Below are 12,211 nucleotides of genomic sequence, written 5' to 3'. Positions count from 1 at the left end.
GCTTCCTTCCTCAGCTCTACCTTTACTCGCTCGTGTTCCCAAAGCTCCTTCCTTGGTTCTTCTTTTTTCATGCTACATAAACTCCCTGGTAATTTCACCAAAGCCATGGTTTTCATCATCTCCTGACAACTCTAAAAAATATATCCCCAGCCTAGACGCTCTCCCAAGATCCAGCCTCAAATATTCAGCACTCTATTGGATATTTTCATTTGAATATACTATTGATTTCTCAAAACCATCAAGTCCCAAGAGGAACTAATTATCTTTATTCTTAAACTTTCTTTTGTATTTCTTATCTGATGGAGTGACACCATCCAATTGCTGAAAATGGAACCGTAATGTATTCTTTCCTCTTGTCATCTCCTACATTCCAGGTCACTAAATTCCATTAGTTTTGTCTCCTAAGTTTATCTCAGATTTGGGCCGGCCCCGTGGCTTAGCAGTTAAGTGTGCGAGCTCCGCTACTGGTGGCCCGGGTTCGGATCCCAGGCGCGCATCGTCGCACGGCTTCTCCGGCCATGCTGAGGCCACGTCCCCCATACAGCAACTAGAAGGATGTGCAACTATGACATACAGCTATCTACTGGGGCTTTGGGGAAAAAAAAGGAGGAGGATTGGCAATAGATGTTAGCTCAGAGCCAGTCTTCCTCAGCAAAAAGAGGAGGATTAGCATAGATGTTAGCTCAGGGCTGATCTTCCTCACACACACAAAAAAAGTTTATCTCAGATTCCTACTCTGTTTTCCATGACCACTTCCACTACATTAGATCAGTTAGTAAGTTTCTTTATTATTTTGTGGATGAATGAGTGGATAGGGAGATAAGTGTTTTTCATAGACGTAGTAGACTCTTTGTAGGCTGGGTTAAACACTGAACATATTAACACCCCCATTTTCCTTCTTCTTACATAGCTTTTGTGAATATAATTTTAAAACACTGTAAATTAGTTTGAGTTTAAAGACAAGCCATTTGCCTGTTAATGGTATGTACTTTACATCAATTTATTGTTCCACTAGCAATAACAAGTTTTTAACAATCTGATGGGAAAAAGCTGTATTTCATTCTCTTTTAAAATCATAATTTCATTATCATTACTAACTTCTAGCATTTCCATACATTATTATTGCTTTCTATTTTTATTATGTGAATTACCTGTTCTCATGAATTTTTCAGGATAATATAATAAAATTTAAATAATGTTTCTATTGAGTTGGACGAGCTCTTTACATATTGAGCATATGAACCTTTTCTGGGATGGTGGTACATGTGTGGTAGTACTTTTCTTTTACTCTGCCATTTGCCTTTTAATTACCCTTTGTCATTCAAAAATATTTTGTATGTAGTTTTTATGTAGTCTTCTGGTCTTTTCCTTTATGTCTCCACAACATTGTCTAACTAGTCTCTCTCCTATAGACTCTTTGCCCTTACTCTGGACTCCAACTTGTCCCAGAGTTATCTTTTTGCAACGCAGATCAGCCTTGTTACTTCTTGCTTAAAATCCTTCAATGGCTTCCCATTGTCTGTGGGAAAGTTCACATTGATTTTAGCACAACAAAGAAAGTCTTTTGTGATCTGCACCTTGCTGTCTCTCTGACTCAGAGTCTACCACTTGCCCCCACCACGTTAGCCATGTTAACCCAGCACTCACATACCCCCTCTGTGCAGCTCATGTCAGAGTCTTTGTACACAGTCCCGTTTGTCTGGAACACCTTTCCTCTTTCCTTGTCCTCTTAGGGAATTCCTACTTATCATTCCGGGCTCAAGCACAGTTGATTATTCCTTTCTTTATGCCATCATAGAATGTATATTCCTCTTTTGCACTGTTTTCCCGATTTTTGCTGTAACCATGTACCTGTAGTCTTATTTACCTAATAGCTTTCCTTAATATATATCCATTCTTAATTCAAATAAAACTATTCAAAAAGGAAATGTTATATCTCTACTGTAAATGGAGATGCAGTATTACTTGCAGTAGATATTAGAAAACCATAAAAATAAAAACATAACTACTACAAAAATCAAACAATGCCCCACATAAAATCATCTTGCACATCAATGGCGAGACACATGTGACCTTCTGGAAAGCACTGCTCCATTGTACCGCTTATCAACTTACCCAATGGTAGACTTTTAAAGAGAGAGATTTTCTGGAGAAAATTTACAGACCATCATACAATCCTATCTTATAAAAAAGACATATATTTGTAAAAGGGTTTAAACAAATCTTTAAATAATCATGTTTATTTCCAGTTACTGTCACACTAAAAAGTATTCATCTTAACCTTGTACAAATGTAGCAAGTGTTGGTTGACTGTACACTGACTGAATTCCAAACAGTGTGATGGAAAGCTTTAAAAGCGCTTTTTAGCCCATCTTTCCCATGTCCTTTGTCTTAATCGGGAGGGCAAGTATTAAATACAGATAAAAGAAAATGAGATCAGCAGGGCCATGAAAGTGGGATGTTGTGCCTCAAGGGGCAGATGTCCTTATGGAAAATTCTGTCAGGCTGAATTTGTCAGATTATACGGTAGGTTGAATATGAACTTAGAATAAAACACAGTATTATATTTAAATTTAGGAATGGTCAAGGACTATTCCTAGGTGAGACTTAATTACATGTGTCATCTGACTTTGTGGTACTCCATAGTCACAAAGATCTCAAAGGGATCCATTATTTATCCTCAAAGTTTAAATATACAATTCACATTACTTTTCATTATTCTCTTTTTCTTTTCATCCCTAGGTGCTGCTTTGTACATTTAATAGAAATGTAGTAAAAATAGTCTGCATTCAAATGCTTTTATTATTTGATTTGTTAAGAACAAGACAACACAGAAGCTGAACATTTAATAAGTTGACAGCTAGAAACAAAGAAAATTATTATTTAAAACTCTTCAAATTTGTTACCCTTCCCATCCCAGGGTTCTAAAGTACCAGTTTCCACTAAAGGCATAAAAGTGCTGCCAATCCTAGAAATTTCGGAGGGAATAGTAAGCATTAACTAGTAGTGTAAAAATAGAACTTTGTGACCAGTAATGAAGGGGTGTTTATTTCCTACATTACTCCAAAATACATAATTTTAGTTGTTCCTTTTCAAATTACAACCGGATACAAAAACCTCTTTTCATTCAGAAAGGATGTTATTAAGTTTTCCTTAAAAAAAAAAAAGAAAAAAGCAGCTGTGTGCAGGCAAGTCTCAAAAATGGACCCAAAGATGAATGCCGTAGCTTGTCATCATGATTCTGTATTTTAATGAGAGGAAGTCATACTGTTCAATTCTTTATCCTTCAAGCTGATTTTGTTACCCTTCACCATTTGTGATCCTAGACTGTGGGAAAACATTTAGTTTAGACAGAGCTGAAATTGCACTCATGAGGCCATGAGCTGTTGGGCTGATGATGGCTCTCCTTTTGTTCTATTATCCCATCTGTGATTTCAGAGTTTCTCTAGACCTTTAGCTGAAGTTAGAGATCACACGCCAGTGAGATCCCCTTTCCTTTTGCAGGCTGACATCCTCAACATTTGGCCGCTGAGTTGTGTTGAATCTCACATGACTGCTCTCTCAGAGAGGTCAATGGGGAGGATTCAGGGCACCCATAATGCCTGTCCCCTAAATCATACACAACATGTGCTTTTTTTCCCCTATGGAGGGGTTCCATAGCTTCCAGAAGATTCTTCAAGGAAAAATTAATTCTTCAAAATTAATTTTAAAAATGTTGAAAACTGCTCTTGCAATGCCTTATTTTGTTGTAATTTATAGTCCTAGAGCAACTGCCTCCACATTATGTAGACTCTAAATCATTTTACAGTGAAATTGGTAAAATCTCTTTTTTATGTTATGGTACAATATACATAACACAATATTTATCATTTTAACCATTTGTAAGTGCATCATTCAGTGGCATTAAATATATTCACAATGTTGTGTAACTATCCTCACTATCTATATATAAAATGTTTTCATCTTCCCTAAGAAAAACTCTCTACCCAATAAAAAATAACTCCCCCTATCTTCCTCATCTGAGTCCGTGTTAACCTCTATTCTACTTTCTGTCTCTATGAATTTGACTATTTTAGATACCTCATATGAGTAGAATCATACAATAATTGTCCTTCTGTGTCTGGCCTATTTCACTAAGCATAATATTTTCAAGGTCCATCTATGTTGTAGCATATATCAAAATTTCATTCCTTTTTATGGCTGAATAAATATTGTATTATGTGTATATACTACATTTTGTAATCCATTCATCTGTTGATGGACACTTGGGTTGTTTCCGCTTTTTGGCTAATGTGAACAATGCTGCTATGAACATTGGTGTACAAATATCTGTTTGAATCTCTGCTTTCAATTATTTTGGATTTATATCTAAGAGTGAAATTGTTGGGTATACCTCTTTTTTTTAGGTTAAAAATCTAAAGTTAGTTTCTTCTTTTCACATCAAGAGAAGCTTCTGCCACTGAACTATTCAAAGTCAGTTGTTATTCCCTAATCGGTTTGCTATATGTAACTCCTCTGATATGAATCCTACTGGGTGGTCTCCATGATCATCCTGTTTTCAAATTACAAGTAGTTCTCTCATGTTTTTGCCTGTGAAACACTTGGAAACAAAATCCATCATAGAAGAAGATAGTTTCTTTACGATTTATCTTGAGTATAGGTCTCATAGATCCTATTCTCTTTCAACATTCTTGATTCATAGAGAATTTTTCACTCCATGGAAAAGATATCCTAGACATTATTTCTATACAATTTTTCAGAATTTATTTTGCAAATTACTTGAAATGGCACCTGTCACTGATGAACAGGGATGGGAAATGAGGACATGTCATTCCCCTTGTGGAAATGATTATTCCAGACACGGTGCTAATTTGCCAACCCGAAAAAGTCAGTTCTGTTTATAAGGACCTTGACATATCCACAGAATTGAGAATTTTAAGTAAATATCATGAGTTTGCATTTGCTGTCCCTGGGGTAATTGCTTAATACAAGCTCCTCAAGAGCTCTTTATCCTCAGAAATCATGTTAAACCAATGACATTATCAAGGTGTTGGAGGATGGGAGGCCAAAAAAATTGAAGATGGATTTACAGTGGGAGCTCATACTGAGGGATTCATTTTCATAGAGATAGTTTGTCATTTCTCTTAAACTCATCCTTATGTCCATCAGAGAGGCAAGAGAGAGGCGATGAACGTATTCCTTTGAGACTCGTTAATTATCCTAAAGAATGTGGAAGATACTGCCGGTTAATTGGGATGGAAATCAAGTCATCTCAGGAAACTGCAGCTCCTACATCACCTCTTTTACTCCCTGCTCTCGGATTTGCTCTGGATTAGCTCTGGTTCTGTAGGATTTCCCCTATGCTGGAGAACAACGGGAACACAGAAACGAAGGTTTTGAAGGTGTTTGTACTCATGTGTTTGAATTCCATCTGTATCTCTGCCAAGTGGATTTCTGGATCCCAAGTGAGTTGTTCAGAGACAGTGAGCAAAATGGGGCCATGGTTCAGAGAACTCGATTTGGGAGTCAGACCAATTTGAATCTGACTTTGAACTCTGCTGCTTATTAGCTGTGAGTCTTTAGATAAGTCACTTAAACATCCTGAGCTGCAGTTTCCTCATCTGTAATACATTTTTCCTAACACCTTGTATAATTGTTGTGAGAACTAGACAGAATAAGGTTTGTACACTCCTGTTATTATTGAATGGCTGCTTTGTGCTCATCACAGTAGTGAATGCTTTATTTTTTTATTTTATTTTCTTTTCTTTGGGAGGAAGATCAGCCCTGAGCTAACATCCGATGCCAATCCTCCTCTTTTTGCTGAGGAAGATTGGCCCTGGGCTAACATCCGTGCCCATCTTCCTCTACTTTATACGGGACGCCACCACAGCGTGGCTTGACAAGCGGTGCCTTGGTGTGTGCCCGGGGTTCCGAACCCACTAACCCCAGGCCGGGCCGCTGAAGTGGAGTGCATGCACTTAACCGCTGTGCCACTGGGCGGGCCCCGTGAATGCTTTAAATACGTGTTATCCCTAGTTGGAACAATAAAAGTGTCGGGTGAGTATTACCTACGCTTTGAGTTATCCATCAGGCAGATTACTCCAAGAGTTTCTTAACAGCATCAAGTCTCACCCCACCCCCACCTTCAATTCATTCTCCAAAATATAATTGTGGTAATCACTCTAAGATGGAAGTTTGATTATATTCTTTCCCTACTTGAAATATGTCAGTATCATCTTATTGCCATCAGGACTATGTTTAGACTTCCTAGTACGGCATTCTAGCGTGATTTGACTTCTGCCAACTTTTACCCATTTCTCCTGCTCCTCCCATGTATTTGTCCTCAGGTACAGTCAAATATATGAAGTTTCACACATGCCCTGTTCTCTTCCACAACCCCTCCCCTTCTTTTCCAGGGTAACATGCACTCTGCCTTGCTTGCCAGACAAATGTCTAGAAGCCTTTCTTGATACTTTCACGTAATGTCACTGTAAGTTTTCTTGACTGCAGTGGACATAAAGCTCCGGCTCCCAGGGAGTAAGAACTGTCTTTCATTTTCTGAATGAAAATATTAAGCATCCTTCCTGGCCTTTAGTAACTCTCAACTAATATTTACTGTATTGATGAATAAATGCATTCCAGTCCTTTGAAAGTAATCAGCATATCTCCCCATGCCTCATGCCCTGAAGTTTTTCTTCTCCACACGAAACCAGAGACACAAATCTAGTTTTCCTTACTAATGTACCACAGTAGAGACTCAGCTTCACAGGATAAGTCAAGCTCGGCTTGTGATTCAGGTGGTAAATTGAACATATGGGTTTGTTTCTCCTCGCTCTCAAAAATCCACTGAAATGATGGTAGAAAAGTGAAAAGGGTAATACATTCTCATGAGCACAGAGAACTGGAGGAGGGACATCAATACACCAAAAATTTTAACCAGTTTCAGGTAGACTAAAAATCGATAGTCTCACATTCCTGGTTAACGCAGGAAAGAGGGACTCACGGCTCAGTGCACGTAGGATAAAACTGTAGTGGCGCAGAATCCATTTTTTCCTGATAAATCTATCAGATTGAGCAGTGGGAGGAGGGGCAGAAATCACATGACCAATCTTGGTCACTAAGAACTCATGACCAGCAGCTCCCTTTGGCTTATCCCACCCTCTCCCTCTACTGCTGTGTGTGCAGTGCTGGCATTTGCCCACAGATTGAAGCCAGATAGGTATCTTCCAAAGAAATAGAATACCCTTCCTAGGAAGAATAAGGCCTCTCAGATGGGGATTAGCACTCCTGATTAGGATGCTCCTTGTCTTGGCTTTTGGGGATGGGACGGTTGGGGAGCAGTCTGCCTTCCTGCTCCCTGCCTGCACATCCCAACTGAAGCCTGTAGTCACTCTTACCCACATAGAGTTCGCACTCATTTGCTCTTTCATCCACAGGACCGCCCTGTGATGCCAGGTCCACGCATTGGTCAACCATCATTTGTAACTATGAATAGGTGACCAAAATTCACCAGCCTTTGGAGGAGGTCCAGAAGTATGAAAAAGAAGCACGAAAGGAAAAAACAGAAAAATTATTCTTTAAGGAAACAGAGATAATTCACAGTAGGAGAGAACACTTTTAAGTAATTTTGATTTTAAGAGATATTGTACTTATAAAACAAGAATAGACTGTAATGAAAAGGAATGGGGAACAAGCAAGGGTTTATAGAAATAAAAATAACAATAATTGAAGGACTGGAATAAACAGTCAAGGAGCTTCCCAGAATGTAGGACAAAAAGACAAAGACACTGAAAAATATGAGAAAAATTAAAGAAAAAACATAGAATATCAATACAGAAGAGTACACATCTGAATAATAGTTGTCAAAAGGAAACATAGAAAATGAATAGATAGAAATAATTCAAGAAATATAAGCAAACAAATAAATAAGAACACACCAAACCAAATCAAAACACAACCCAGCTTCCCAGTGCTGGCAAGAGATGAAAATATTCAGATTGAAGAAGAAAACTGAGTCCTGAGCAGAATGAATCTAAGTAGACCTTCATTTCAATATGCCCTCATGATGTTTAGAACACCACAGATAAAGGGAAGATCTTAGAAGTCTTTCAGAGAGAAAACAGATTATCTAGGACAATGGAAAGGGATGGCACAGTGGGAAAAGGATGGAAGATGGAGGGGGTAAAGACGGGGAAATGTACGGGGTTATGTTGTTAATTGTATGTATAGCTCACCTACTTTTACAAATCAGGCAACTGTGATATGTTTCTATCAAAAGATAATCAAGACAGATGGTCTCTTCTCTCATGGTGCTTAAATTCATCATATACCGGAGGTAGTCTACAAATACTACAGATACAGGGTCTAAAGTTGATGAATCAAGAAAAAGAGTTTTTAGGCATATTATAAAAAGCATAAACAGAAAAAGTAAAATAACTAAAAAAAGTGATTCATGGAGGTTGAGGAGAGGAGTGGAAGGAGCAAGTGCAAAAGTGCTAGCTTTTAGGGGCTGGCCCGGTGGTGCAGCGGTTAAGTGCGCACACTCCGCTTTGGGGGCCTGGGGTTCGCAGGTTCGGATCCCTGGCGCGCACTGTTGCACCGCTTGTCAAGCCATGCTGTGGTGGCGTCCCATATAAAGTAGAGGAAGATGGGCATGGATGTTAGCTCAGGGCCAGTCTTCTTGAGCAAAAAGAGGAGGATTGGCATTGGATGTTAGCTCAGGGCTGATCTTCCTCACAAAAAAAAAAAAAGCTAGCTTTTACATCTTTTAGAGTGAGGCATCACTAAATAATGTTTAAAGTGGATTGATTGAGAAATAGGAATAAATGTGCATTATTTGGGGTTCAAGGTAACCATCAGAAGGATGAAAATCAGAAATGGTAAGCAGCAGGTCCTTTGGCCTTTATGAGTGGGGACCAGGCCGTGGGAGGGGAGTTGCCTTTTTATCCTTATCTTCCTGAATGGTTTGAATGTGTAGGCATTATTCTTATATGAAAAAATCAAAGCTAAAAAAGCAAAACAAATGCCTTTGCAGGGCCTGTAAGTACTTTCACATCTTATCCCTAAGTCTTTTTTTTTTTTATAATTTTATTTATTTTTATAATTTATTTTTCCCCCAAAGCCCCAGTAGATAGTTGTGTGTCATAGCTGCACATCCTTCTAGTTGCCATATGTGGGACGCAGCCTCAGCATGGCCGGAGAAGCGGTGGGTCCGTGCGTGCCCCGGATCCAAACCCGGGCTGCCAGCAGCAGAGCGCGAGCACTCAACCACTAAGCCACGGGGCCGGCCCCCCTAAGTCTTTTTTCAGTTTCGTCTCCTGCTGCTCCCCTCGCTCCCCTCCCTCGCCCTGAGTCACAGAAACATTTGAGTGCTATTTTGTCTCTGCGTCTTTCCCAAACTATTTCTCTGCCTTAATGTTTCTTCCAGATTCTCCCCAGTCAACTCCTTTCTTTAGGATGCCACTCCCACATCTTCTCGTGAAGTCTTTTCTTACTCTCAGGGAGTTAGGTCCATGGCCCTTGGAAATCCCTCTATTAGACCCTTAAAACACAATGTTGTCACTGTTTGTTTCTGCGGCCATTATCCTCATGGCTATGAGCTTCGTGAAGGTAGGAACTACGTCTTATTCACGTTTGTTTCTCAGTGCCTGGTCCTGTGCCTGCAATCAAGAAATGTGGGTTGAAAGAATGAATGAATGACCATGACGTTGTTTTGTACTTCCTTGCAGTTTGGACCTCCCTCCATAGATTCTGCTATAGTTGGTTTATAGTTCTCCAGACACAGTCTGAGTATATAGAGGGTTCGGCAGGGAGTAGGCAGATTACTCAATTCAAATTATTTATTTAAAAATTTATTTGAATAATAATACTAACAACAACAATAATACAGTTTATTGATTACTAAGTGATCGTCACTGTGCTATCAACTGTGTGGAGATAATCACGAATTCTCATAGGCATTCTACAAGGCGGCTGTTATGTTCTCCACTGTGTCAGTTTCCTATGGCTGCTGTAACAAAGTATCCTAACTTGATGGCTTGAAACAATAGAAATCTATTCTCACAAAGTTCTGGAAGCCAGAAATCCAAAATCAGTATCACTGGGCTGAAATCAAGGTGTCAGCAGAGCTAGCAATACTGCTTCTGGAGGCACTAGGGAAGAATTCATCCCTTGCCTCTCCCAGCTTCTGGTGACCACTGGCATTCCTTGACTTGTGGCTACCTCACTCCAAGCTCTAGTGCTGTGGTCACAGTGCCTTTTCGTCTTCTGTGGCAAGTCTCTCTTGTAAGGATACAAGTAATTGCTTTTAAGGCCTACCTGGATAACCTCGCCGTCTCAAAATCCTTAACTTTATCATATCTGCAAAGACTTTGCCATATAAGGTAACAATCATAAATCCAGGGATTAGGACATGGATATCCTTCTGGACGGGGCATTTTTCAGTCCACCATACCACACTTTACAGATATGGAAACACAGGGATTAAGTTCAGTTGCTCAAGGACACCCAGGTATTAAGCAGCAGAGTCTGGATTTAAACCTGCATCTGTTTGATCCTGGAGTCTGTCTGTCTATTCCTTCTTTCCCTCTATCCCTAAATAATGAGTAATACCCTAAGACCTTTGCACTGCTGTTTCATTCTGAATCAAGGTTCAATGTAAAACTCCTACGTTCAGGACTGAAAGAGTAGGCAATACCGAGAGAAACTGCTGGTGACACACACACTCTAGGTTACTGCAGCATTTGCATTGATTTCCTTCATTGCTGAAGCAGGCAGCAAGGCTGTGAGGAGGGAAAACGGATGGGGACACACTTCCCCGGGGATGGGTCAGTGTGGCATTACCTTGGCTGCTGCTGGCCCTCAGCTGGTGTATCAGGGACCCCTGCGGGCAAGATTTCCTTCTGCCTAAGCGGCTGGAGTCGCTTCCCAGTCTGCGTGTTGCAGTCTGCACAAAACCCAATCCAGAGTCCTCCTCTGGAGATGCAGAGAGGTGGATGCTCCGGCTCAGGGGTGGTATGGCGGCCCAGTGTTTTTGCTAGAATTTCTACAAGGGGCCTGAGGACTACAGCAGCTAGGTGTATTAGGTCCCCTGGCTTTTATTTAAACCCAAACAACTTTTTACATTGCTCACTTTTTAGGTGTAAACATGTTTTCCCCTTTTCAAAAATGTTTCTCAAAGACATTATGTTCAAAACCAAGGTTTATTTAAATACATTTGTTTTATTTCTCAGGAACAATGTGTTTGTGTTTTAACAAAGTGGGGTGAAAACACTCTGTCAAAACAGGTTCTCTGGAGAGGATTGCTGAAGTAGCTTTGAAAGATACTTAAATTGCACAAGTTACAAATGTTCACATTCAAACATTACAATGCAGACAGGGCCTTCCTTCCTTAGAGGCAAAGACTGGGAATGGTGAATAATTTGGGGTGCATTCTTTCAGGGTTCTGTTTATACTTTTTAACTGACATATCTAATATATTTATTTTTATTTGCAATAAATGAGATCATATTTTGGCTACTTGCTTTTTACAGTTAACAATGAACCTTAGAGTTTACAGGTCAGAACCTATAAAAAATTGTATAGTATTCAAGAAAAATGGATATGTAATACCATAATTTATTTACTCCCTTATTGGACATTTAAATGTTACTTTTTTTTATTATTAAAACAATGCTGGGCCGGCCCTGTGGCTTGGTGGTTAAGTGCGCGCGCTGCGATGCTGGCGGCCCAGGTTCGGATCCCGGGTGCGCATCGAGGCACCACTTCTCCGTCCATCTTGAGGCCGAGTCCCACATACAGCAACTAGAAGGATGTGCGGCTGTGACATACAACTATCCACTGGGGCTTTGGGGGGAATAAATAAAAAAATCTTTAAAAAAAAAAAAAAAAAAACAATGCTGTAAGGAGCATTATTTTACATGCAATTTGAGTGTTTGTACAACTATAAATTTAGGAGTGGATTTTTAAAAGTAGCATACTCTTTTCACTACACCAAAAAAATGGAAAACTTGGCACCAACCCAGATTTGAATCAGAGGAACTCTTCTGAGATCTCAAAGGTTTTAAACTCTGCAGCCTTAGTTCACACTGTGTTCTAAAGGAAGTCTTGTGGTAATGTCACCCACTAGATGCCCAGAGGAAGTCAAAGGTGGGTTTGGAAGCAATTAACTGTTTTTCCAAGTTGTTTCTTTTCCTTTTGTATGTGAAGGAGA

Source organism: Ceratotherium simum, chromosome 23 (assembly GCF_057802395.1).
Source record: "Ceratotherium simum simum isolate JZ-2026a chromosome 23, ASM5780239v1, whole genome shotgun sequence".
Taxonomy (NCBI): domain Eukaryota; kingdom Metazoa; phylum Chordata; class Mammalia; order Perissodactyla; family Rhinocerotidae; genus Ceratotherium; species Ceratotherium simum.
The sequence above is the reverse complement of the archived record's forward strand: the minus strand, read 5'-3'. Positions refer to the sequence as shown.